The sequence below is a fragment of the Crocodylus siamensis genome, chromosome 7, assembly GCF_052110815.1.
Source record: "Crocodylus siamensis isolate JL-2025a chromosome 7, ASM5211081v1, whole genome shotgun sequence".
In the NCBI taxonomy this organism is placed as follows: domain Eukaryota; kingdom Metazoa; phylum Chordata; order Crocodylia; family Crocodylidae; genus Crocodylus; species Crocodylus siamensis.
In genome coordinates, this window is record NC_143401.1 from 18097987 (window position 1) to 18124739 (window position 26753).

The 26753-nt window shown below is 50.0% G+C and overlaps 1 protein-coding gene across 14 annotated transcripts in view; it reads right to left on the minus strand.

Moving 5' to 3' along the window:
* Nucleotides 1-4209, minus strand: part of PSD (pleckstrin and Sec7 domain containing) — an 83427-nt gene extending 79218 nt beyond the window's left edge. For 8 of the 14 annotated variants that reach the window (XM_090058001.1, XM_090058000.1, XM_090057999.1 and 5 more), the window contains exon 1: nucleotides 4023-4208. The gene's annotated coding sequence lies outside the window, so the exon portion shown is untranslated. Of the gene's footprint in view, nucleotides 1-3426; nucleotides 3952-4022 lie in introns of those variants that run through there. The other 6 variants (XM_090057993.1, XM_090057995.1, XM_090057996.1 and 3 more) reach the window with 3 other exon arrangements.
* Nucleotides 4210-26753: the final 22544 nt, after the last annotated feature.

Genomic DNA, 26753 nt, shown 5'->3' on the forward strand with positions numbered 1-26753 from the left:
GAGTATGGGCTCCAGGGTATGTATGTGAAGCTGTTTGGGCATGTTGGATAAGCTTGTTAGCTTGAAATTTCTGCTTAAAAGATCAGCCAGAAAATAGGTGAGACTGTTAATATTTTAATTCAACAATTTAATGTTGAAATGTTAATAACTAATTGGAATGACCAGGGCAGTTCAGAGGTCACCCTCCCCCTTGTTTCAGGCTCCCTGCGAACTCAGGCATATGCCACAACACCAGTTTATTCTTGATTTTCTTTATAGATGTTATTTTTTTCATTAAAGATTTGATTCCATTGCACAACTCTGAAGCAAATCCTGTCACTGCAGAACTAAAGGTGCCGGAAGCCCTGGCCATGTGCAAAAGCTCTTAACCAAAACACCCAGTGCTCACAACACAACTGTGCCTCAGTGCCCCTCATGACTGTAGCCTTTACTCAAAGTGCTACAGCCATATACTATTCAGGACATTTGCCCTCAATTTATTCCCAGCATCTCAGGCCCAGTCCTTTTATTTCCAACCAATCTGCTGTATTTAGCTCAAGCTTTGCCATAAGAGCAGTGTTGTCTTCATAAAGTGATCTTGACTTCTTTATATCTAAGCCTTTTATTCTGTTCCCATCAGGCCAGGGGTTAACACCTACAGCACAGCCAGTCACAACCAAGCTCCTTATACCCAAGAAGTCTGTAGCTGCCTCTTCTAAGAGTCCAGGCTTTTGTTCCATCTAGATCCTTTACTTCCATCCCCCTATCTGGTTGCAAGTCACGAATCAGACTTGGACTCTATCAGTATCTGTGACCTGGAACCCTAGGTCCCCCAATCACATCTATGGTAATTATTACTGAACACCCCAGCCTAGAGCTGCACCATTCCCAGAACTGTAATCCCATAGCCTCATCCCTTCTAATGCAACTGTCATCACATATTCCAACATCTATCTGCAAGCTCACCCTTAAAGTGCCCTGGGACCCTGGGGCATTTTTAAGCCCTGAATAAATCCACAGCCCCTTTAACATGAGCCTGTTTTCTGGGCAGAATGTGGAGGCTGCATCATGGGCAGAGTGGACAGAAGGCAATACTGTGCATTGTTGTTGTTGTTGTTATTTAAAATTAGATCTTATTATAGTCACTTAAATTGAGCCCATTTCTTTTTAGATTGGACCTGTGTAAAACTGAATAGGTCAATGACTGAACTTGTTACAGTTAGTTCAAATAATTTAAACAGATAAAACACTACACCAATAAACCTCCATCAAATGTTAATGAGTTAAAGGGTTATTAATTATATATAGAATCAGGGAGTAAAACTTTATCGTTTGAAGTCAAATTAGTATGTCAGAATACCACACACCACACTGAGCACCTACATTATTTTCAGTCTTCACACAGAAAGAGAACTGGTATCAATATTTCTCCCAATTTCAAGACCTTTTAGTTTCTGCTGTTCAGAAAAAAAGTTGCTACCTTAATTAGTTTTAGTTTCTGATTAGCTAGCGGGTGCAAAGATAATATTTTTGGGAGTTAGACCAGTTCATTTCTCACTAGCTGGGAAGATAATTGGGAGCTGTAAAAGCAGGGAAACACGTTTCTCCATTCCAAATTTTTAATTCCAATTTATGAATCTTTTACACAGGTGAGAAAAGGGTGAGATATTGATTCTAAACACTTGAATGCCATGGGCCAGATTTTCAAAGCTATTTAGGCACCCAGAGATGCAGTTGAGCATTCTGTTGATTATATTGGGGAGTTAAGCATCAAACCCACTTTTGACAGAGCCACTAGGCATCATCTATCTACAAGTTTAAATACCTGTAAAAATCTGCTGCATGGTGACCAGACTGAATCTATCAGTTCACTAACTACAGTTAACATTTCCCCCGTTTAATAAATCGTTTCTTTTTAAATCCAAAGTATGCTTTGATAAACTGTCTTCCTTAGGTACTCAAAACACTTAAAATGGTTTCATTTAACTGTAAAAAGTGCTTTTGTACATTTTAAGTGAATTCCAGTTTTTATCTAAATGCAACTTACCCAGATCCTGCATACAAAAACATCTTTAAAGAAGTGAGCTATGCAGATTTACAACAGAAAAAATAATAAGTCTATACAAACGTATGTCATTGATTAAATATGTATAAATGCAGTATATGTAAAGACTACATTAAGCTGTACGTCAACTTAATTTAATGGCTATAACAACCAAACAGCATAGCAGTTAGAAAGTATAACTGTACAATATGGAAAACCAATGATTTAATCAAGGTTTCCCATGTGCTGATATAAGTCATCATTAAAACTAGCGATTGAATCATTCCAACATAAATCAAGCCATCTCAGTCAGGTTGGGCGATGAAGAGGAGCTTTCCAGTATAAAGTGACTTGGATGGTCTGAGTGAGCATTTTTTGACCCAGCTGGCTGAACCCTTCAAGAAAATGCTTTCTAAGGAGGGGCGGTCAGACTGAAGCTTGAAGGACCTGTAGCAGCAGTTTAGAGAACAGGGGACTGAAGCTGCAGAGGGGCAAGCACCACGGATGGAGGCAAATCCTGTGACTGAGTGCATGTGCAGATTTCATTTCTGCTTTGTTAAGCAGTTCACAAATCTCAGATTCACGTGAGAATCCTATTTCTAGCTGTGCATGGGCTCCCATCTCAAAACCAGAGAAAGATCCCTGGCTTGGGCTTGGGTTAGGAAGCAGCTGCTTGGGTTAGGAAGTATTTTTGGTGCAGTAGGAGTGAAGCCAGGATTAGAAGTGGGTGCATTTTCTCCAGGGAAGGTTCAAAGATTGGAGGGGAAGACATGGCCTATGAGTACTGCTTATCCCAGAGGCAACATACAGCAGAGAAGCTGCACACCTTCATGAGCTGAGTGTTCAGTGCTCAGCCACAGGTGAAGGATGAGAAGGACATCATGGTAAGGAACGGGTGCAGGATGTGTAAAGTCCAGGTCCCAACTAAGGACATAAAGCAGCGCAGGCGGCAGGCTGTAGCAGTGCGGGGTGTGGTGCACGGCATCCAAGGTGGACTGCACTTGCACTTCAGAGAGCACTAGGAGGTGCTGAAGTGGAGAACACAGGTAAAGGCAGTAGCTTTTGGGAGTGCCAGGCAAGGGACAGCTGGAGGGGATGGAGAGCATGGGTGCAAGGGAGAATTTTGAAAGGTGCTGTAGCATCTGACAGTTTTGCTCTGGGGGTGTCTGGGGAGTGACCTGGGAAAGGTGGGTACTGGGTAGAGGCATAAAGTGCGAGTTCCTCCAGGGCAGCCTGGATGGGGGCGGACACGGCAGCTCTGTGGCGTGTAGAACCTGCACCAAGAACTGCTCCTGCTGGTTTCTCCTCCGTCCTTTCCTGAAAATACCCCTCCCAGCAGGACTAGCAGCCAGCCTGGCCTCTCCCAGCCCTCCCCCTCTGCTTAGCCTGGCCAGGCCCCTCACCTCAGGGAGGATCAGCTCTGAGTGGATGTGACATCCATCCGGATCAGGAGGGACCTGGCTCTGAACTGAGACAGTAAACAACCCCCTCCGCCGACCCCCGAGAGGCGCCGGGGCCACAGCTCCAGTCACAAGGGGGGACGCAAACGGCAACAGCTCGTTACTCGACTCGACTCGACTCGAGGGAAGCGCAGAGCCCGCGGGAGCGTGTCCCGCGGCGGGAGCCGGGAGCTGCGGGCCCCCGCGCCCGGCACCTCCCGCTCGCGGCGCCGCCACCTCCGGACCCCGGCGGGGAGCCCGGGCGCCCGCGGCCTGCCCCGACAGCCGCCGCCGCGGCCCGAGTCAGCTCAGCAGGGAGGCCGGGCCGGCACGGGGCAGGCGGGCGACGCGGGGCCGGCCCGGGGGCCGCAGGGACCCGGCGGCGGGGAGCGCACGGCGCTGCATCCACGCGGCGGCTCTCCGCGACCCGCCCCGCGGCCCCGCGGCTCCGTCCCGCCCGCGCGGCCCCCCGCGCAACTTTCCAGCGCTGCCCCCGCCCGCTCGCCGCCCCCCGGCTCCTTTGTCCGCGCCGCGGCGGCCGGGCCGGCTGCGCTGCTCACCCGCGCGGGGCTGGCTGCGGCATCCTCCGGCCGGGCGCGCCCCCCGCCGCGGCCCCGCACCTCGAGCCGGAGCCGGAGCCGGAGCCGGAGACCCGAGCGGCGCCGCCGGCCCGTGAGCAGCGCCCCGCGGGTCCCGCCGCGCCGAGCATCCCGCAGCCGCCGCGCGCCGCCCCCGCCCCTGCCCCTGCCTGTCTCCGCCGCGGCGCCCCCAGCAGCCAATCCGGCGCGGGCAGCGGGCGGCGGCCCCGCCCCGGCAGGTCCCCACGGGGCGGGGGCCTGGCTGTGCCCAGCGGGGCCGGCGGCCGGGGGTGGCGGGGCCGTGCGCAGGGGCGGGCAGCCCGAAGGGGCGGGGACCCCGCCGCCCCGGCACATGCTCCAGGGGCAGGGGTGTGCGCGAGACACCTGCCCCCGAGGGAGGGAGCGAGGCGCGTCCTGCCCTGCCCTGCCCTGCCCTGCCCTGCCCAAGCCTGGCGGGTGGGCTGCTGCGGGTGTCAGCCTCCCGCGCTCTAAACCACTCGTGTCCGTGTCTCTCACCTGCCCCTGGAGCTGGTTCATAGACTCATAGAGAAGCGGGGCTGAAAGGGACCTCCAGATAGTCATCTAGTCCAAGGCAGGATCACCCCCATCCAGCCCATCCTGTACAATCCAGAACCTGAACTCTGTATAAGACGGCCACCAACCCTACCCTGCCGCAGGTACAGTGGGCAACCAAGGCAGCCAACCTCCTGCTTCTATGAAATGTCAGTATATGCTCAAGAAATCCCAGGGCCATGCCCCCCGCACCCCCACTACAGAAGAAAGCAACCTCCCTCCCCACAGTCTTTACTAATCTGGAGGTAAAATTCCTTCCTAATCCCAAATATGGTCCCAGCAGGTTGTCTGGTGTGTGTCAGTATCCCTTACACGATTTCTAATGTAATTATGAGGTCACTGTTTCTCTCACACTTCCCCAGGAGCAAGTCCCCTCTGTGTGTCTGTGTCCTCCTCATACGTGTTCACTTGAGAATAGGTCTTTGGTGTATCTGTGTCTCTCTTTCTCTCACACACACACGAACAGGCTCTCCCTCCCTCTCTCACACACACCCACTGCCTAAGGAGCAAGTTCTCTGTAGTCCTGCTGGAGAATGCTCTTGCTCTCTGCCTCACCCACTCTTAGGGAACCAGCTCCATCTGTCTCTAGAACATGACATGTTTCTACCCCTGAAATGGGAAGTCCTGGGACACAATTTACCAGCCGGTTGCATCCGTGCAGTCGAACCAGTGTCAGTTAATAAAACAATTGGGCTCCAGGGCCTGTGATTGGGACTGAATGCTTCCCTCTCCCTGGAGCATAGGGCCTCATTTTCACTCTGACATGGAATGACCTCTCCCCTGAATGGCCTGGCGTCACCCACTGGTGGCTGGGGAGTGAGGGATACTGCCCAGACATGGCTTTTTTTCTGATCAAGCCAAAGTGGCTGCTTTGAAGTCCCTTAAGAAGTACTGATATGTGGGGAACTCGGGGCTCTGCAAACTGATCACAGCCAGGCAATGAATTGATCACGCCGTGTATAAGAGCAACTGATAATCTGGATGTGTTTGGGGTAGCCTGCTGCACTCTGAGGGTGGCACTAGTTGGGGACCAATTTACAATATGCATCTCTTTGTATTTGGAGTTTGGTATAAGTGTGGTTTGGTGTGAGGATGCCTTTGGTGAGAGATCATTTCACTTACTCTCCAGCAAGGGATCAAATGTAGACATTCTTCACATCTCACATTTTCTTGGATGTTGTCTTCCCTCTCTCTGGTATGGGATGATGGTAGACTGCCCAGCCCAACTCTGCCCTGGGAGTTGATCTGGGGAGTTTTCTGTCTATACAGTGGGGTGCTTTATCTCCCTCAAAGCAATCCATTTGCTGTCCTAAGCAGCTGGAAATCTCTCTCCCGCCACTCTCTCCGGGGGCTCTGAGATGCATTCCTGAAAGCTGTGGGGTGTCTGACTCCCTTTGGGCAGAAAAGGTTCCTTGAAGATGGTTTCTCTCTCAGCATACTTGCCTGTACAGGAAGACAACCATCTTTCCAGCAGCGCTCCGAGCTGTCGGATCAATTCTTAATTAAACTGTGCTTTTATTACCCAACCCAGGAATCATTATCAAATCTAGCAGTAGGGAGGGCCAATTTCCAGTGCTTACATAATTCTTTCACAAAGGGGTTCAGGAGCACCTTCCTCTTCCAGTTCCCATTGCCCCCTCTGCTTGTGCTCAGCTTAGCTTCACGTTGCCTCCAGCCCCCGCTGTCTCCTAGAAAGGCAAGCGCAGTCTCACCTCCCACGGAGTGTGGATGTATAGGGAAAGAGACAGGCTGAGATAAATCTCCTCATGTTTAATGCAACAGTAGAGCTGCCATTTTCTCCAGCCTTCCCCATGGGGTGAAGCAGCTCCCTGTTGCATTTAGGACCTTGAACTCCAGAACTGCTGGATGCTCAGTCCTGTTTCACCCTGGGTCCCTGGGAATCTGGCTAATTAGCAACCAAATCTCTCCAGGATCAACATCTTGATTCCTTTAGCTGCTTTCCAGCAGGGAGGAGGGGGCCTTTTCTTTAATCTGCAGCCAGAGGAACAAGGTTAAACCGAGTGGAAGAGTTCAGTGCTTTCCTGGTGTGCCTGGGCTATGACTTCAGGCAGTGGGGAAGTGCAGGTACATTCCCTGCATCTGCTGGTAGCTCTGATCACAGCGGCAAGACACTGCTCAGGATACACCCAGAACAGAGGGCAGCAGGTGCCTGCATCAGTCAGTAACAGCACCCGATGGGCGGTTGTGAGCTTGCATGCTTAGTACGTGACTGTTTGCCAGAAACTTCTCTCCTGAAATCCTTCCCCCAGCCCCAGGGATAATTCATGTAAAACAATGGAAAATAGATTCCCTGCTAAATCATTCATGTTCCCCATTAAACAAGCATCTGAAAAAAAGCCAACATCCAACTGCTCAGCTCTTTCTGTGCCAGCTGTGCCCTCCTCCCAGCCTCTGGTACCTGAGTGGCATCCTAGTATGCACACACAGCATGCAGCAGGGTTTGCCTCCATCAATCATACCTGCTCTGGAGTTTATCCTAGCCCTCCCTGCCCTGCTCCTGTCCTCTCCTGCCAGGGACTTCTGTTGCATGGGCAGATTTCTCCACCTCTACAACTGAGCATTTGGACAGAGTTATTTTGCAGACACCTTTTTTGAGTCTGTGGGAAGGGATTCTGGGTGAAAGGAGGGAAAAATGTCCTTTTGTCCTGGCTGTTCCAATCCCATCATGCCTTTTCCTTTAGCCCAGGACCCTCAGTGCTCCTGATGCTCTTTCACAGCCCTTGGGATTCAGGAGCGTCTCTTCTCCCTTGCTTGCCTGTAGCAGCTTTCCCAGCAGCCTCTACCTCCCTAAGGGGCCGGGGGCTGCGACGTGCATCTTCCCTCCACCGCTTGCCTCTGCCCAACTCCTATGGACCCATCGGTCTCTCACATTCCATCCGCCTCACACGGGGCTGACTCCCAGGAGCGCTTGTAAAACATAAAGCCATGGAAGGCAGAAGCACTTATGCCCCCTGCTCAACATTTAATCACTGGCCACATGAGTGGGCACCTACCCCCATTCAAAGCAATGGGAGAATTTTGAAGGGTGCTGCAGCATCTGACAGGGTTTGGCTCTGGGGGTGTCTGGGGAGGGACCTGGGAGATCTCTCTTAAAAGCGAGCCACCCCACCCACTAAATTAAGCCCTTCCAAGCAACCTGACTTTGCCTCTCTTCCCTCATGCGCAATTTGCCTGAGAATTTCTAGGTCTCCTGAGAGGTGTCCTTGATTCTGCCACCGCCATAGCATATAAAGCTCGATGGTAGATGCTTATATTTCTGAGCAAGTACATTTAGACATGGAGGCCGAGATCCTCAAAGGCTTTGGAGCAACAAACTCTTACTGAGGGCAGCAGGAGTTAGGTGCTTAAACACTTCTGAGGATCTGGCCCACAGTCCCTAAACACTCATGACTTTGGCTGGTATTAATGGAAGCTATATATGAGCAACTGATGAGAAGACAGGACCTTAGAAGATTACAGTGTTGGTGTCCTACAGTCAGAAGATGCATATGGAACGGGCCTTGAGGAAGGTTAGCTATGCATTTGCTGCAAAGCTGTTTTCTATTGCTACTACTGCTTTTCTATTGCTTCTACTGCTTTTCCCCTGCTCCAGACATCTCTAGAAATCCTTGCAGGGGGCTAGATCCAATTCCATATCCCTATCCAGACCTCCTCATGTAGGCACATAGCTTATTGTTGAATCAGACCTTGCCCACTAACTCCAATCCCCCTTAACTTATTTAGCTTGGACCAGGTTCTGGTTCCAGGCTGCAGCTCTGTCTTTGGCCTAGCTCTAGTTTGACATGCCCTTTCTCACTTTGATTGCCAGTCTCTTTGTAGGCAGCTGTGTGCTATGGGTCAGATGAAACTTTCCTGTATCCCAAATGCCCTGCAGAACAGATTTGCTTGAAGAAAACCAGTGATGCAGCAGAAGAAAGGAAGGAGGGTTGCAACCTGGATTGGCCTGAAAAGTTGGTGACAGGCTGAACTAGAATGTGAGCACAGCTCTGTTTCAATGAGCTAAAACTGTTCCTTTGCTCCATTTCACTTCATTTCCCATAACTACCCCTGTTAGAGACTTCCTCTCTCTGTCAGTGACATCCTTCTACACTGTCATCATCATCATGTCCCTCTTAGGGTCCAGCTGAGCAACATGCAGTCCTTTCAGTCTCTCCTCAGTTGGTGCCTCAGGCCTGCAGGCATTTTATGTTGTTCATTTCCAGAACTCTCTGCAATGCATCTATTCCTGAAGAGAGCAGATCTGATCACAGCCTTCCAGGTATGGGCTCGGTAGTCAAGTGGGGAATGCCTATCTCTCTGCCAAGGTTCCTCACATACTGAAATGCCAGAACTGAATGCAGTAGCTCACATAAGGTCTTACTAGTCATCCAGGGCCAGACAGCCCTTAGCCTTACTTTGGATGCTTTGGATGGAAATGAGAAAGCAACTGCTTCCCCTTGAACATCAGAGATGCAGGATCTGGATCTGGCACACAGACCCTAAGCATTCATGACTCTGGCTGTTGTTAATGGAAGCTATATCAGAACAACTGATACAAAGACACAGGACCATAGATGTGCATGTGCATGTGCAGTATGGCTTCACAACCTTTTCTGCCCCTTGATCTATATTGCAGTGGCATGGCTTTTTCATGTACCTGGCTGGTGGTATGAAGATAGGCACAGCTGAAAGCTCACAAATGGTTAATCATGCATATATGCTACAGTGGCGGTGACAGCATTTCCCAAGTCAGACTGCCTGTACAGCTGCTTCAGCAGCCACTGCACTGCTTCTCACCTTCACAATCCTGTTGTCTCATTAAAACAGCAGGTGGCTTCAGTGGTTGTGATACTGAGGGGCTGAGAGTCTGGCTGGGGCCAGACATCATTCCAGTGTTCGCTGTGCCAGTGCCCTCAAGACAGCTGACCCCACCCATGCTGGCCCTAACTTTCAAAATCCTTTGCTGTTACACTCCTAGGCTTCTCAGGCAGCTCTGCTGATGAACCTCAGCCTCCACTGGCAGCACCTCATGGGATTCCTGCTCTGTTTGTCTCAGGCCACTGCTCTAGAAACCACAGTGCTTGCACTCCACTTCTCAGGCTCCTCAAGTCCATCTACTGAAACACCCCTCTCCTCCCTCATTTCTCCAGGCCTGAATCTCTCATACCTCTGCAGATCCTCAGAGCCTGTCAGTAACACAGACAAAGCCCCCCTCCTTGCTCCCTCGGTTGTGGCACGATCACAGCTTTCAGTTCTGCAACCACAGGCATGGACCGAAACACCAATACCAGCACACAGCCCCGGGCTGTAAACCACAGACAGTCATCCCTACCTTAGGGGATCATTTTTAATGGCTTATGGGGGAATATAATGTTCTTCTAGTTTTGGGGAGAGGCACTGCCATAAATGCACTGAGGGGGCATTAAGGGCCACATTCTGCCTTGGACTGCTCTGCCTGACTCTCAGAAAAGTCCCCAGGAGCTGTGATCACACCTCTGAGAGCAGCTTAGCCCAATCTGTTACGTCATCTGCTGCATTAGTGATTGTGTTTAGCTACCTGTCTAGCTAGAAGGGTTATGGGGATGCTGGAACAGATCCTGCAAGATGCTGAGCATGCTCAGTTTCTGCTGAAGTCAACAGGAGCTGAGTGTGTTGTTATCTCTCTGCACTGCAGGATGAGGGGCAACAGATTGGTAACAGGCACCAGCCATGCTGCAAAGAGCTGTCGGCTTGGCTCAGAAGCTGCCTCCAATTAATCCTTTCTGCTTTCAGTGTAAAATGAAACCCTCAAATGCCCCAGCTATATATTTGAAAAGCTGCTGCTCTATAAGCCAAATCTTTAATGGGCTGATGCGGTTTGCTGTTGCTTCCTGCAGTGTGGTGGTGAGGGATAAATGGTTCAGATACACGGTCATGACAGCCTGTTACACAGATCCTGCTTTACAGTGCGCTGTGGGGAAGCATCCATTAACAGCAATGGAGATTAGGGCCATGCCAAAGTCATGAGCTTCCTCTCCCAAGTGCCCAACCAAGCCCTGGAGTTGGCTCATGCCTCACCTGGCCTTAAGCTCCTGGTCAGTGTTGGTATGCGGCAAGTTCCAGGAGTGGGTGCCTGTTAGTGACTTCTGGATAGTCATAGCTGAGCCTCCTCCTCCTTAAATGCAATGTTAATCTGTATCTATTTGCTGTCAGCTGGGGGCAAAGCAGGCTGTTAGGGGTAGCAATCTCCTGCACTGAGTGACACTGCACAGCTGGGCTACAGCCCTGGATTTGTGTCAAATCACTCTCCTGCAGCTCCTGCTACTAAGCCATAACACAGCACCCTCTCCAAGGATACCTGAAGGGGACTAGTAGCACATGCTTTTCGACCCAGCAACTCCCACATGGGGCAGGGACTTGGTCAGTTGTGAAATACCTTGGGAACCTTTGGGTGAAGAGTGCCATGGCAATGGGAGCTCAGGCACCAGATAGCCCCAGCTGAGAGATGACCGAGTGTGGGCCCTAGTGAGAACACAGCTGGGGCATTGCTTGTGAAAGAGCCACCACACAACAATGTGCCCAACTTGGGGAAGTTAGTGACACTCTAGAGAGGACATGGCCCCAGCCTGGTCCATCTTCAGGACACTCCGTGATTGAGAACAGACTGGCTCAGGATGGAGAGGGGAGCTCCTGTACATCAGCTCCCAGCCCATTCCCAGTTCCTTACAGAGGCCTGTGGGCTGCAGTGGCTGGTGAGTGGTATATAATTTCCACTCATGGGGAGATCTTTGGCCAAGGGGTCCCAGCTCGAGTTCCAGTAAGGGAAGGGGCCCTTCTGTGCTTCAGTTAGTAGGGCTAGGAGCTCCACCCCCATACAGGAGTGATCCTGCTGACTCGGCAGTGCAGGACTTAGACCACTCACAGCTCAGAGGATCATGCTGCATTAGCACTTTTTCCTGTGAATAATCTACAGGGCTGTTGTGGGGATTGCAGCAGTCTGGGGCTCAGAAGACCTATGTCCTGGTTCTGGTTCTGCCACTGATGCACTGAACAGGACCTTCAGCATATCATTTCTACAGCCTGATTTTCAGAGGAGCTCAAATGAGAGCTTGGCTTTTCTGGAAAGCAGGTCTTACCCTCCCCCAGCCTAAGTTTCAGTAAACTGCTGGTGATTCTGAGTTACCTCCTATGGGGTAGTGAGTGAGGTTGGCTTTGTGCCTGCAAAGCCATCTGAGAAGAGGTGTAAGTACGAAAAGCACTCTGCACTCAGAGGCTCTACAGAAGGATGGCAGGACACTTAAAGCAGCAGTTGACATACAGGGTTGGCTTTTTATTTAATTCAAAAGAAAAATGTTCCAAGCCTAGCAGTCCTGCCTTGAAAAGATCCAGTTAGCAGAGGGAAAAGTCAGGGGAAACAGGTAACAGCAGGATCCGGTGTATACGTACTCAGAGGCTGCAGTAATGAGGTATTTGATTCCCCAGCATTATGGCAAAGAATCTGTCAAGGGAGAAATCAGAGCTCAGCTTGGATTCATGTTAGCTGTGGGCTAGCAGGTCTTGCTCTGAACCAGGCATGTGTCTGCAACTACTGATGCTGTTTGATCAGCAGTGAGAACCAACCCAAGCAGATGCAAATGCAGCACCCAACACACTGAGAGACATAGGCCTGGAAAATGCTCTTGGGCCAGTATGCCTATGTTCAATAGTTTCTGTCCTTAGTAGAGGGAACTGATAGGGAGAGAGGGGGGTGGTATGAGCACTGCTAGGGAAAGGCACTCAGCACAGTGGCATGGTAGGAGGAAGTCTGGCACCACTTCAGCAGCCTCAGAGATCTCTCATCTGTTTTAAGTTCTGTCCACACTCAGGATCAACCCAGTTTGTTTCTGCATGTATGTGCCCAAAGCCTGTTGGAATCCAGCATAGGGAAAGGGGTGGGGCTAGCCCTCTGGTGTGGTATCTGGTAGCCCAGCTGTTGAACCCTCTGGCCAGCCAGCAGTGGTACAGCAATGCCCTGGTCATCTCTCTGTCTCTCTTAATAGGGAGGTGATGAGCTCTGTTTTCATGGGAAAGTGCTCAGTAATAATTTTCCAGCTAGGATGATTTGTACTCCAGTGAGACTGAGGTCTTCTGGGGTTTAAGCAGAGCATTCTAGCCATTTCTGCTTAACTCCACTGACTTCAGGGTAAATTGGGCTCAACCGATTCAAATGAGTACCCTCACAGATTTACTGGAAACGCTCGTTCAAGGAGCAAAAAGCTGCAAGTGTTGATGGATTGTTTGGAAGCGGGGTATGAGAGGGTGGAAAGTGTGGCTGGGAGGGACCAAAGAACATAGAAGTGAGGGAAAGGACAAACCCAGAACAAAGAGAGAACCAACCCAGAACAGCAGCAGCCTCATGGGATCTTTAGTCAAAAACAGTATCTGGGGAGAGGGCTGGATGGCTTGTTGGACCGATGGCTGCTGGTTCCAAACTGGAGCAGAAACCACAAAAGGTTCTGACCACTTGAAGGCTGTTCTCTTGCCTTTGGGAAATAGAAAGATGAGTTCTGGCTCAGCTCCTTGTAGTCTGGCGACTAGGGTCCCAACCTATCAAAACTGAACCCCTTGTAAGAGGAGGGGCTGCAGCTGGGCACTGAATGCTTACAGAGGCCATCCTCCCCAGTGGAGGATGAGGGGCACTGCTGGTGGGGGGTGTTTGCTTTGCCCATGCTCTCTCTCTTATGTCAGTGCACACAAGCCCATGAGCTGCAGGGCTGTCAGTCTACTGTCTTCCAGAAGTGCTGTGACAATAAGGGAATCACGATAGTTCCCTTTCTGCTGCTGCCCCTCCTCCCCAGGAAGCCCAAACCCACCCAGAAAAGTGTTGCTCAGAGTATTTAGTAAGTGCACCCACAAGCCCAGCAGACCTGCAAGAGGAGCAGTCAGAAAACTGGCTTTGGTAGCACAGGTTCACTGTTGTTTTGAATTCTACAGAGATAATCATCTATGCCCTAAAACTCACCTGCAAACCAACACCTCCCAAGAGGCACCGTGAGGTGCGCGATAGCAGGAGCAATTGGACATACCACGTGGAGGGATCTTGGCTGAATGGTAGGCCCAGGCACAAGGTGCTGCAGCTAGCTCTGCCAGGGGCATGGCTCCCGTGTGCCTTCCTTCCTCTGTCCCAGTCTCATGGTCATAGGGGCCAAGCACACACTGTGCTCTAACCCCCATAGGGATCCATCTTGTGCTTTCACAAACAATGACCATAACTCCCTGGTGCACCATTCTGTTTTACCATTTACCCGCTTCCTGCACTGTCAGCCTCTTGGTCTGCTGGTTGCAACTCGGCGGTGGGGCACAGTTTTTAGCAGGCAGTTGTCCTCCATCCAGACAGTTGGAGTTTCCTCTTCACTGCTGCCTCAGCAAGAGCCTCTTGCCCAATGCTCCTTCCAAGCTGCTAACCTCCAAGATGGTTTCACTGGTGTGCGAGCCCAGTCTCTGCCACACAGCGAGCGATTGAAAAAAAGCATGTCACAAGCAGCCTGGCTTTGGTGTCCTGTGGTACTGATGCTGGCAAAAACCTGTTTCTCTTTGTAATCTGAAGTCTGGCACCTACATCAACTTCATGTCCCCTCCACTCAACTCCCCCCTCAGTCCCTCCCACTCCCTTTTCTTCTGCTGCTGCCTGAGGACAGAAGAGTGCCCTGCTTTGGCTGCAGGCAGGTGTGAGCGTGCTCTTCAGCAGCAGAACGTGCTTTGGAAGCTGATGACAGTTGCTGCCTGGGCTGTGTGCTGTGTTGCCCGTGACTCCCAGGCAGAATGCCGAGTGCTGCAGAAAGGCAGCTGTGGACAGGAAGGGCTGCGTCTGCTGCCACTGACATGGAGGGCTGCACTGGGGTCAGGGTCTGCCTCAGTTTAGTGCACCGGGAAGCAAACCCCATCCCCCCTGCTTTTACTGATGAGGTAAAAAGAGGCATGGGGGAGGATTAAGTAAGGGTGCATAGAAAGTTGGTGGCAGAGTTTTGGATAGCCCTGACTCCCAGTTCAAAGCTTGAACTTCTTAGCCACACTCCCAAGCCTGAGAATAGGACCCAGGGGTCCTGACCGTTCCCTGCTTGAATGAGTGGACTCCACTGGTCGTGCACATTTATGGAGGGTAAGTCATATTCTGGGACTAACCTGCAGGATCTCTGGTCCTATTGCAATCCAGCCGCCTCTATGACCTACAGCAGGGTACAGCAAAATGGACTTGGGGCTCAGGAGGTGATATGCCAGGCTGGCTAGCCCAAGGACACCCCACCTCCGTGGGAGCCCATCATCCCATCCTGTTGCAGCGACTCAACTACTTACTTAGCTTGGTTTCACTGAATATCACTGCACAGGGCAAGTGTATTAGTTTTGGTTGCTCTTATGCTGCATGTGTTCATTCCTGGGGCCCCTGGTTATCAGCAAGATCTGGCCAGTTTCACTCACTCAGCTGTAAGAGAATATAGTCTATTTACTAATGATCTGGAAGCCACAAAGGTTGCAAAGACAGTGTTAAACTTAATATGGTCTAGTGGTTGGAGCACTGAGGTGGGAATCAGGGTTCTAATCCTAGCTCTGCCACTCACCGGGTAACCTTGGGAAACTCACTTCAGCTCCCTCTAGCTTATTTTCTCCTCCCACTGCCTGCTGTTTGTTAGCATTCAGACTCCAGGGTCAGAGACTGTCTCTCACTGTGTGACAGCCACCAGCACCAGATGTGTCAGAGGAAGGTGCCAGAAACCTGCAGTAGGAAGATGTGGGGTGATCTGCCTCCCCCAGTTGGTCTCCTCCTGGTCTCATGGGGAGGGATTAGCTGAAGAATGTTCTTTACTATAGCACTCAAGATGTCTGTCACTGTTAAGAAGAGACATAGAAGTCATACCTAGATCTATAGATATGTCCAGTATTGCCTGCTCTCTGCTCAGCCATATTAAGTACACAAATCTACCTGCCCCACACATCCTACAATCACCGTTATACCAGCTTTGGTATTGGAAAATGCCCATGCAAAAATATATCAGCCCTGCTGGCTTTTAAAGTAGTGCTTGACTCATAAATAATTTGGGTGACAGGCAGGTGCTGGGCAGAAACACGACAGATGCAATTCAGTCATGAAAATAACCTCTAAGGGCACCTGGGTTCCTTTTGCAAGAGTACAGAACCTGCAGGTTTAACAAAGGCTGCTAACGAGGACATGAGATTCACAGTACAAGGCATTGTTCCAAATGCCTGCATGCTTCCTATCATTCATGTGGTTTGACTGCTTGGGGATGTTCCTTAAGCACAGACCAAGGGTTCCCAACATTTTCCAGGCCAGGATCCCTCTTCTCGTCTAGTCAGGATCTGTCCAGCCCTCAACTTGATTAGCAACATGGAAAGGTTGTGATGGTCACTTGTTCCAGTCTTCAGCCCTCTGGTTTAGACAGTTCCTCCACTTAAAGTAGAGATAGTGCAGGGGATTCCTTTGTTAAGCTGTAGGCTCTGCACTCTTGCAAAGGAACTGAGGTAACCTTAGAAGTTACTTTCATGACTGAATTGCATGTCATGTTTCTGCCCAGCACCTGCCTTTGTACACCAGCTGGCAGAACTGGGGCTATATGGAAATCTTCCTGTGTGTGAAACTTGCAAGCTACCATCACAACTACCTCTGAAGAAGGAGACCCGACCCCTTAGCCAAAGAGGCAGCCAGGTCACTCAGCAAGGCTGGAGACAGCTTCCAGCTTATACTGCCACGGCAGGAGAGAAATCTCTGTCCTTACTGTCTGGCTCCCGACTAAGGAGACAGGGGCACCAGGAATTGAGGGTGTTTTTCTTATTCACGATTGGGCCCCTCATGCACTTATCTTTTCTAGGTGTCTTTAGCAGCCAAGTTGCTTAGGAGCTGAACTTTCCATGGTGGATGACATTCAAACAATGCCCCAGGGTGCTTCAGAACTAATCCACAGCACCCACGCTGCCAGGAGACAGAGCGCACAAACAAGAAAAGGAAAGCTGATATGAGATCCCTTGGGGTCCTGGATCACTAACCCTCGCAGACATCCTGCAGGTGTCTCTACCCCTCTCTCAGCAGAGCTGCCTGAGACAGAGCAGCAGGCTGCAAAGATCCACATGCAAGTAGAGACAAGCTACACAGAAGAGAATGGGGACACGGGAGAGTTCAGTCCGTGACCAAAAGGCAAGCGCTGAAGGCACAAGGCACCAGAATGGGGGAGAGTAAAAGTTTTGACTGAGTGAAGCAGGCTTACTCTCAACAGGGCTGGTAACAGCCTCATCATTACATTTGCCCAGGATTTCCTATTATGACATCCTGTTTTCAATTATTCATAACTGTCAAACTTCACCTGTTCTCACTAGAATTTTAAATGCTGACTGTCTATGTCAGGTGGACTTCTCTAAAAAAATGATGTCAGCAACACAGGCCAGCCTTAGATGGGGCTAGAGAAACTCTAAAGCCCCCATGCGGGATCAGGAAGTCAAAATTTGGCACAATTGCTGTCCACCCAAATCTGGCCAGGTTACATCCCCATAAATCATCTTGCATTGTATATGCTCATCATAGGCTTCCATCTGAGCTAAATCTGAAGAGGCCATCCCCACTGAGCAAATTTGTCCCCTCACAGGTCCTAGCATTGGCCAGGCCATTGAACACATCTACACAGCCACTGAGCAGGCTCCAAGCCAGGGTATGGAGATGGGAGCTGGGGAATCAGAAGGATGGTTCTTTTAATTGCAGCTCCAGGCTCCAGACCTGAGAGTGGGAGCTGGGCTCTCCTGTGCTATGAATAACCCCCTTGTGGTGCAATATGGAGGAAAAAGCTCCCTGACTTAAATGCAGATGGAACAAGAGCCAGGCTATGGGGAGGAAGAGAAGGAAGGGGGAGTAGTAGGCTGAGACAGGGCACCAGATTTATAAAAGGTTTATAGCTTCCACATTCCCATTAATTTATGTGGTGAAACAGATACCTCAATACCTTTATACAGCTGGCCTTAAACATCCAGGAGAGACCAAGACTGGAGAACACAGAAAGGGAGAAAAACTTGTATTGCAATTTGAAGGAGAGGAGAGGCTGGGACTGAGAGCCGAGGAGAGAACCAGGTGAGAACCCTGAGATCAGAAAAGGAGCCAGAGGGAGCTGGGGAGGAGCTGGAAACAGCTGGAATAGGACAGCAGGGGAGGTGAAACAGGCTGGACAAGGAGATTGGTTAGGGAAGGGGAACTGGGTCTGGTCAGGCAAAGAGACTGGGATGTGATGCTGTGGCTGGGATATGGTGGGATGAGAATCTGAGGAAGGGAAACTGGGGGTGTGCAAAATGGGGAAGACACAGATTGGGCAGAGAGGAGGGCAGGCAGACACTAGGACTTGGATAAGGAGCCATGAGGGGACACCTGGACTGCCTAGGTTAAGAGGTGGGGGTGGGACAGAGCCAGAGGTGACAAAAAGACAAGGCTGAAGCCAGCAGAGAGGAGGGAGCAGAAGGAGTCAGAAGACAGAAGAGTCTCTTCCCCCTGAAGCCACCTCCCCTCAGAATCTGGACTGGATCCCGGGATTCCTGAATCTCGGCACCCCACTGCTGTCAGCAAATGCCTGTGAAAGCCCCAGGCAAGGTATGCCCTGCATTCCCCTCTAGTGCCAGTCTATGCAGAAGATAACAACCTACTACTGCTGCCAGTTATTCCATTACTAAGATTCTAGAGGTGTGTGGAGCACATTGCAAGCTTCCAGCCCTACGGAAGTCCCATGTGAGCACCAGCATAATGCCACATGGTGGATTCCCTTATTTGGTAACTGAAGATATTCAACTTAGTTAAGCACTGAAAACTTAGGAGATGCTAGAATTTAAGTTTTCCATTTTATTCAATGCCTGCCTTGTGCAGCTGCATTGCAAGAGCCTCGCTTGTGCACAGGATGGCTTTGCTCTGGGGATGAACCAGGGTTGTGCAGTGGAAAGGGCTGTCTACAGAACTTTTGTCCCATTTGTTGCAGAAGCTGGAAGGGAGCAGCAAATGGAACAGGAGATTGCAGGGAAAGAGAGGCCAGTTTTATGCTTAAGGCAGCTGAATGCTGCCCTGAGGAGCTGGATTCCATCCCTGCTTCTATCAGTCCCTGGGGATGTCGGGCAAGTCACTTACACCATGTTTTCTAGTACCTATCACTAATTATGTGTTCCTCCTTTACTGGATGCCTCACTTGAGGCCCTGGGGCCTGACTTGCAGAAGTGCTGAGCATGCACAGATGCAGCTGGCACCACTGAGAGCTGTGCTCAAACATATGAAGTACTATGTAATGCTAAGGACTCTGAGAAAAGATTATGCTGTTGGCATAGCAAATCAGGCACCCAAAATTAGCCCACACTTCCTAACCTTACGTTCTCTGTGCTTCAGCTACCCATCTGTAATGTGGGGATGACACCGCCCTCGCATCTCCCAGGAGTGTTGTGAAGAGAAATTCCTTAGTGTTTAAAGCTCCCAGATACCATAGTGATGAGTAGACAGGCTGATGAGGAAACTAAGAAGTCTGTCTTCTGTGCAGTTTCACCAGTATGCAATAAATAAGGCCTGAAGCCATGACAAAAGAGGAGAAAACCACATATTGAATAGCTGCTTGTGAAGTGAGTGCTGCCTGTCTTGTGCACTCAATCAGACCAGAGTCCTATGGGAAAAATACAGGATGCAATCATGTAATTAAAGACTATTTCATAATACATATTCAGTGGGGAGAAGGGAGAGATTAAAGTAGTACATGCCATTTTCTTTCTGGCATTTCCTTGACTCCTGATCATAGAGATTTTGCTGACTCAATCATTTTTTCTTTAAACTTAATTTTATGAGTATAATATTTATTTACTTCATACGCAGAGTCTGTCTGTGACTTGGGCACTTAAAGCAACCACTGACAATTTACATTGCCAAATGACACAACACAGGGACTCATGCCTACACAGAGACCCCAAATGATGTAAGACAGAGACTCACTCCTGCACAATGACCCTTTTCACAAACCCACTGTGTAAATTATTGGCTGGCACACTTGTTTGGCAACAACCCTCCCCTAACCAACCGCCTTCAAATTGATCACCCAGACAGTGCACTGTGAAGCCAGCAAACTTTGGCTGTGCTGAACTAAAGTTCTGGAGAAGAGGGTTCCCCACCTGCTCCACTGCTACTGCAGTAGTATTGTCTTGGAGATAGCTGGTCATTAAAACCATCAGCTCCAAGAGCTATTTAGGATTCTCCCAATCAATACTAACCTTGAGAAGCTGGATACCTTCAAGTCAGCTGCCCCTGACAATCTACACCCCAGGGTACTCAAGGAGCTGGCGAGCGTCATAGCCCAGCCCCTGGCATGGATCTTTGAAAACTCCTGGTGCTCTGGTGTAGTGCCTGAAGACTGGAAGAAGGCCAATGTGGTGCCAATCTTCAAGAAAGGGAGGAAAGTGGATCTGGCTAACTACAGGCCCATCAGCCTGACTTCTATCCTGGGGAAGTTGTTGCAAAAGTTTATTAAAGAGGCCATCCTTAATGGACTGGCTGATGCCAACATCCTAAGGGGTAGCCAGCACGGGTTTGTTGTGGGTAGGTCTTGCTTGACTAATCTCATTTCCTTCTATGACCAGGTGACCTATCACCTGGACAAGGCAAAAGAGATTGATGTCATATATCTTGACTTCAAAAAAGCCTTCGATCTGGTATGCCATGATCACCTCTTGGCAAAACTGGCCAATTGTGGCCTTGGGTCCACCATGATCCGCTGGCTCGGAAATTGGCTCCGTGGTCAGATCCAGGGGGCAGTAATTGATGGAAGTCACTCATCATGGTGTCCTGTGAGCAGTGGGATCCCCCAAGGCTCTGTCCTTGGATCCATATTGTTCAACATCTTCATCAATGAGGTGGACATTGGAGTCAGAAGCAGACTGGCCAAGTTTGCCGATGACACCAAACTTTGGGGCAAAGCATTCACACCAGAAGACAGGCGGGTGATCCAGGCTGACCTGGACAGGCTCAGCAAATGGGCGGATGAGAACCTGATGGTGTTTAACACTGAAAAATGCAAGGTTCTCCATCCTGGGAAGAAAAACCTGTAGCATCCTTATAGGCTCGGCAGTGCTATGCTGGCTAGCACTACGGAAGAAAGAGACTTGGGGGTCATCATTGACCACAAGATGAACATGAGCCTGCAATGCAATGCTTGGCTACTAAAGTGACCAAAATGCTGGCTTGCATCCATAGATGCTTCTCAAGCAAATCCTGGGATGTCATTTTCCCCTTGTACTTGGCCTTGGTGAGGCCGCAGCTGGAGTACTGTGTCCAGTTTTGGGCTCCACAATTCAAAAAGGATGTGGAGAAGCTTGAGAGAGTCCAGAAAAGAGCCACGCGCATGATCAGAGGTCAGGAAAACAGACGTTATGACAACAGGCTGAGAGCCATGGGGCTCTTTAACTTGGAAAAGCGCAGGCTCAGGGGTGATCTGATGGCCACCTATAAGTTTATCAGGTGTGACCACCAGGATCTGGGGGAACGTTTGTTCACCAGAGCACCCCAAAGGATGATGAGGTCAAATGGTTATAAACTACTGCATGACAGTTTCAGGCTGGACATAAGGAAGAATTTCTTTACTGTCCCAGCCCCCAAGGTCTGGAACAGCCTGCCATTGGAGGTGGTTCAAGCACCTACATTGAACACCTTCAAGAGTAAACTGGATGCTTATCTTGCTGGGATCCTATGACCCCAGCTGACTTCCTGCCCTTTGGGCAGGGGGCTGGACTCAATGATCTTCTGAGGTCCCTTCCAGCCCTAATATCTATGAAATCTATGAAACCTCCCAAGTTGCATGTGGGAATGAACAGGCAGCCTGCCCAGAGTGGCGTTCCTGTATCTCGAGTTATGCCTGCAATCCTGCTCTGTAAATGGGCAGGTTTATTGAAGAGTAACTTCTGTTCTGAAGGGTCCTAGGGTGTAACCAGATGTAGTGCACTGCAACTGCCCGCTCTTTAGGTGGCCACCTGTCACAAAGCTAATGTGCCCCGGTTAAAGTTGCACCACTCCATTAACAGGGTGGGGGGATCTCAGTGGCACCATCTAGAAATGAGTTGGTCCCATTGACATCTAAGGGAAGACCACACACAATATTCAGAGTGTGACCAACTCTATGTATATAGCTAGACCAGCTGCATTTCCTCTGTGATGGTCCAACTTCCCTTGAGACCTCTAGGTTATGTAGATGAACTGCTATCATAAGAACAGTGATCCATTGATTCTGATTATTTCAAACTCATTGTACTAAGGTACATGGTCAGTTCACAAAGGGGGGCTGCAAGGCAAACTGAACTTCAGAACCAGTCCTGTCTTCATCTCAGATACACTGAAAGACATTCAACTAGGTCTCATTTTGGTGTGAGAGATCTGCACTTAGGGCTAGACAGTAACAACACAACCTGCACTGCACCTCCATCCCCATACACAGAGACACACCTGTGGTAACAGTCTCCCTGCAGCATTGTGCAGCCCACACTCAGTTATGGCTTCACAGGCAGAAGCCACCTCTTTAAGGAACTCATGGAAGCTGACAGCCATTAACCACCATGCTTACATTTAACAGCATGGAGCCACGAGCAAAACCTCCATTGGACAGTGAGTGGAAACATCAAGCAAAGGAATGACACTGAAATAAATCTCCCAGTCCAGGGACACACACACCTGTCACACACCAGACTCCTGTTGGCTCAATCTCTGGAGACTGAGATTCTTTCCACTATTATGGCATCCTCCCTGCAAGGGTCTCAGGATGCTTTACAAACCATGAATGAATTCTCCACTGGTTACCTGCAGCCTGGCATGAAGACACTTTACAATGTGCTGCTAGCCAATGGGAGAGTCTGGCCCTGAAGTCCCCCAGCAAGTCAGTGGCATTGCCATGAAGAGGGCCCAGCTCTCCTCACTCACAGAGCCCTGCTGTAGCTGCTGGGCTTTACTTCCCAGTGTAATATGGACACTGCTCCTTTCTGGTGAGTGTTGTAAATGAATGTTCAGTGCCTGTGAAAAGCTTGATTCAATCATTCCTTTCCTTTTTCCTTCTGCCTACTTGTCACTGACCTCAAGAGACCAGTGTGTAGCATCAAGGTCTAAATGAGAATGAGGCACTTCTCAATGTTTCTGAACCAGGCAGTACCTGAAAGTGTGTAATCCATTTTGAAGCCCATTTATCTTAAGCAAAATGGTGAAGAACTCTGGAGCCTTTCACCTTTGGGAATCTGGCTCAGTTCAACTCAGATGGGGTGCAACTGGAAATCATCGCTGTATGAAGGCTCCTCTGGGATGTGATAAGAGAGATGGCCTACTGGCAGGGGCTCATGTCCTAGCTGCCAAATGCTCACTGGGTAATCGAGGGTAAGGTGCTTAGACTCTCAGGGTGAATTTTCCAAGGTGTGCAGTGGATTTTCAAAAGGGCCCAGGCGGATTGAGTGGCTTTTGAAAACCTGTGGTTCAGCAACCTGGGGGCCACAGCACTGCCCCACCCCACACATGAGTGTTGGGACATCAAAGACTGTGAAACGCTTGGAGGCAACAGTGATGGCAGCCATCTGAGGAACACAGAGGAAGTACATGGGTACAGGGGTCTCCATCCTAACCCCACCACTGGCTACCTTTAAAGCACAGAATTTAGGTACCATGATGACAGAACACCCCACTTCTCTTTGAAGTCAGGGGAAAATAGCATTGCTGCCATACTGTCAGGAGTGAGGGAAGCTCAGTTTCTTTGCTGTCAAACCAGCTTTAAGAAAATCACAAGAGATATAACATATTCTGACTCTATAAAGCATAGAAAGGCTGTTCAGCATCAACAGCTGGGCTCATCCATGGCAAAAATATCTGAGAAGCCTTGCATTGCAGTCAGGTACAGGAGGGCTCTCAATTACTTCACACATGCTTGTTTCTTCAGTCTGGTGATCCTACTGCTCTTGCAATCAGCACCTCTATGTTACTTGCCATGTGCAAGGTCAAGTTCAAAGAGAGATCAGGAGCAGAGAGATCCACTCCAGCAAACAAATCAGGGGAAGTAATTATTCTTCTCTATTCAGCACTGCTGGAGCCTCATTTGGAGTACTGTGTCCAGTTTTGGGTCCCACACTTCAGGAAGGATGTGAATAGTTTGAAGAGCACAGGAAACCAAAAATGATCAGGGTCCTGGGAGACCAAACTTACAAGGAAAGTCTGATAGAACTAGGGTTATTTAGTCCAGAGAAGAGAAATCTGAGTGGCAGGGGGAGTGGTGGTGAAGTGATAACAGTTTTTAAATACCTGGCTTTGAAAAGGATGGAGATGGTCTTTTTTCTGTGGCTTTAGGGGGTAGGACTAGAAGCAATGGCCTCAAGCTTCAGCAGAGGAAATTAGGTTGGAGATTAGGAGGAAGTTTCTGACTATGAGAGTACTCATGCATTGGAACAGGCTACCTAGAGAAGCTGTGAAAGCTGCAGCCTTGGAAGTTTTCAAGAGCAGGTTAGATAGACACTTGGATGGGATAGTTTAGTCAGGGATGATCCTGCCTTGATCAAGAGGATGGACTATATCAGTGGTATGAGTACCACCAGTGGTATGCAGACAACCTGTCAGTGGTATGCACTAGCAGATTTATTATAATTACTTTATATGACAAAAATTTGCTGATGGTACTTAAGGTTGAACTGAAAAAATTGCTGGTGGTACTTAAAGTTGTATCATTTTAAATTGGGGGTGCACAATCTGCTAGAGTTTGGGAACCGCTGCACTAAGTGACCTTGTGAGGTCTTTTCCAGCCCTACTATGATTTTCCTATGACTGAAAAATGGTCAGAGGCTGACTCTTTGTTTCTGAGCTAAAACACAGCTGCACATGCTAATGGTTCGCATTGTAGATGAGACTCATGCAGAGGTGTCTTCAGGAAAGGCTGGGAATCTTTTGCCTGATCCAAGAGCACTACACAGCTTCCAAAAGACTGCGGCCATGGAGAAAAATGTGGCTTATGTATTTTTGTGTGAGCAAATTTAGACCCAGTGAAAAATGCAGGGCTGGAAGCTGTGGAGCTCAAAGGATTGTCCTAAGCCACAACATGGATGAGACCTGCATGTACCCATACGACTGGCACAGGAGAAGCCATCTCCCCCACACAGTACCCCACTGGGATCCAACTCACTTGCCCTCTGGCAAGACAGACAACTGGGGGAGAAGAGAGTAACTGATGCCATACACTGGGAAATGGAACAAGATCTACCAAATTAATGTCAGAGGGCCTTGCCAGCATTCCTGTGGGCAACCACTTTGCCCTTGGGTTTTCACCCAGATCTAGAAACAAGGGGCCCTTGGAGAGGATGGGGAAGGGGGCTGCTTTGCCTCACCAGACCCTCTTAATTGTTACTGACATTTTATTATGCTCTTCTGAGACAGGCAAGCCCACGCAGCACCACAGCCATGAAAAGAAGGGGGAAAACAGGGAAGAAATAATAGCTTCTATTTTTAAAGAAGCCTTGCATGGAGTTGTTATGGTAACTATACTAATAAGACCAGAGATTCCTCCTTCTCTTCTGTGCTAAGCAGTGGCTCCTGGTCATTGGGGAATCATCCTCTTACCCCCTTGCATTAGAAACAGGAGTGGAGCCATTCACACAAGGTCAGGGTGGGGTGAGTGGGATTAAGGAGGGAGTGGGAAGCAAAGACAAAAGAAGCAACAGAGAGTGGAGATGGGCAGGGGAAGAGAAGGGAGACATTGAGAGTTCTGGCACCATGGCAGGGTGGAGATCCTGGGACCAGGAAGGAAGAGACAGGAAACCTTACCTCTGGTGAAGTGAACCTGGCACCTCCATTCTCCTTCTAGCCTGCATCATCCCATCTGTTTGCCAGGCCAGCTGGGACTGGCCCCTACTTGCATCCCTTGTGGGATGTGTGGCAGAGGCAGGAGTGGGTTTCCTCTCCAATGCATCACTGTCCTTGACCTCTTCCCTTTGCCACAGTATGATGACATACACCCCAAAAGGACATGAACCCACTCATATACATCAGACTTGGGAGCTCCCTACCCTAGGACTGAAGGGGAGAGGAAAAGGGGCCAATGGTACAGTGCAAGGCACTGGGTAGGGGATTGGGCAGATGCAAGACAGAGAGGGCACAGGGCCTGGTAAGGGAAGGAGGATGGGGAGAAAAGAAAGGGGTCAAGGGAGATGAGGCAGCAAGGTGGAAAGGGTAGGAGAAGAGAATGTGGGATTTCATAGATTTCATAGACATCAGGGCTGGAAGGGACCTTGGGAGATCATCGAGTCCAGCCCCCTGCCCAAAGGGCAGGAAGTCAGCTGGGGTCATAGGATCCCAGCAAGATAAGCATCTGATTTACTCCTGAAGGTGTTCAATGTAGGTGCTTGAACCACCTCCGCTGGCAGACTGTTCCAGACCTTGGGGGCTCGGACAGTAAAGAAATTCTTCCTTATGTCCAGCCTGAAACGGACTTGCAGGAGTTTGTGACCGTTCGACCTAGTCATCCCTTGGGATGGGATGGGCAGAAGTGGGGTGGGAAGGGGGGCAAAGAAAATGGCATAAAGGTTGGGGGCAGGCTGGAGCAAAGGGGAAGGGAAGGGGATTGAGGTGTGGGGCAGAGGGGTGTGGGATGGACAGAGTCATAGGGTGTGGGGCCTAGAAGTGGGGCAGGATGAGCATCCAGGTGGAGGCAAGAGGCTAAGATGAGGCGAGAGTGCATGGAGAGAGGTGGGTAGAGCAATGGCAGGGGTGCATGGTGGGGGCAGTGTAGCAAGATGGATTGAGGCAGAGGGACAGGCTGAGGAAGAAAGTTGTGGGGGGAGAGGGCAGTGCACCTGCAGGGCCCTTTGTGGTCCCACAGGCCGCAGCCACCCCCCCCCATCCCTTCTGTCCCACACGGTGCTGAAGGGACAGCTCCCAAAGGCCAGCCCCTCTGGCAGCTCCCCAGCCCTAAAGCAGGGGACAGGGTGGGGGAGGGGGCATATAGCTCGTGTGCGGGTGGTTGTCTATGGGTGTCTGTAGCTGTTGTGTATGGGGTGGATCTACGGGCTCTTGCCTGTGCCAGGTGTGTATGTATATCTGGTGCATAAGGGCGGGTATGAGGGGTTAGCTGTGTGTATGCATGCAGGGGATGGTGGTGTGTGTGTGAGTGC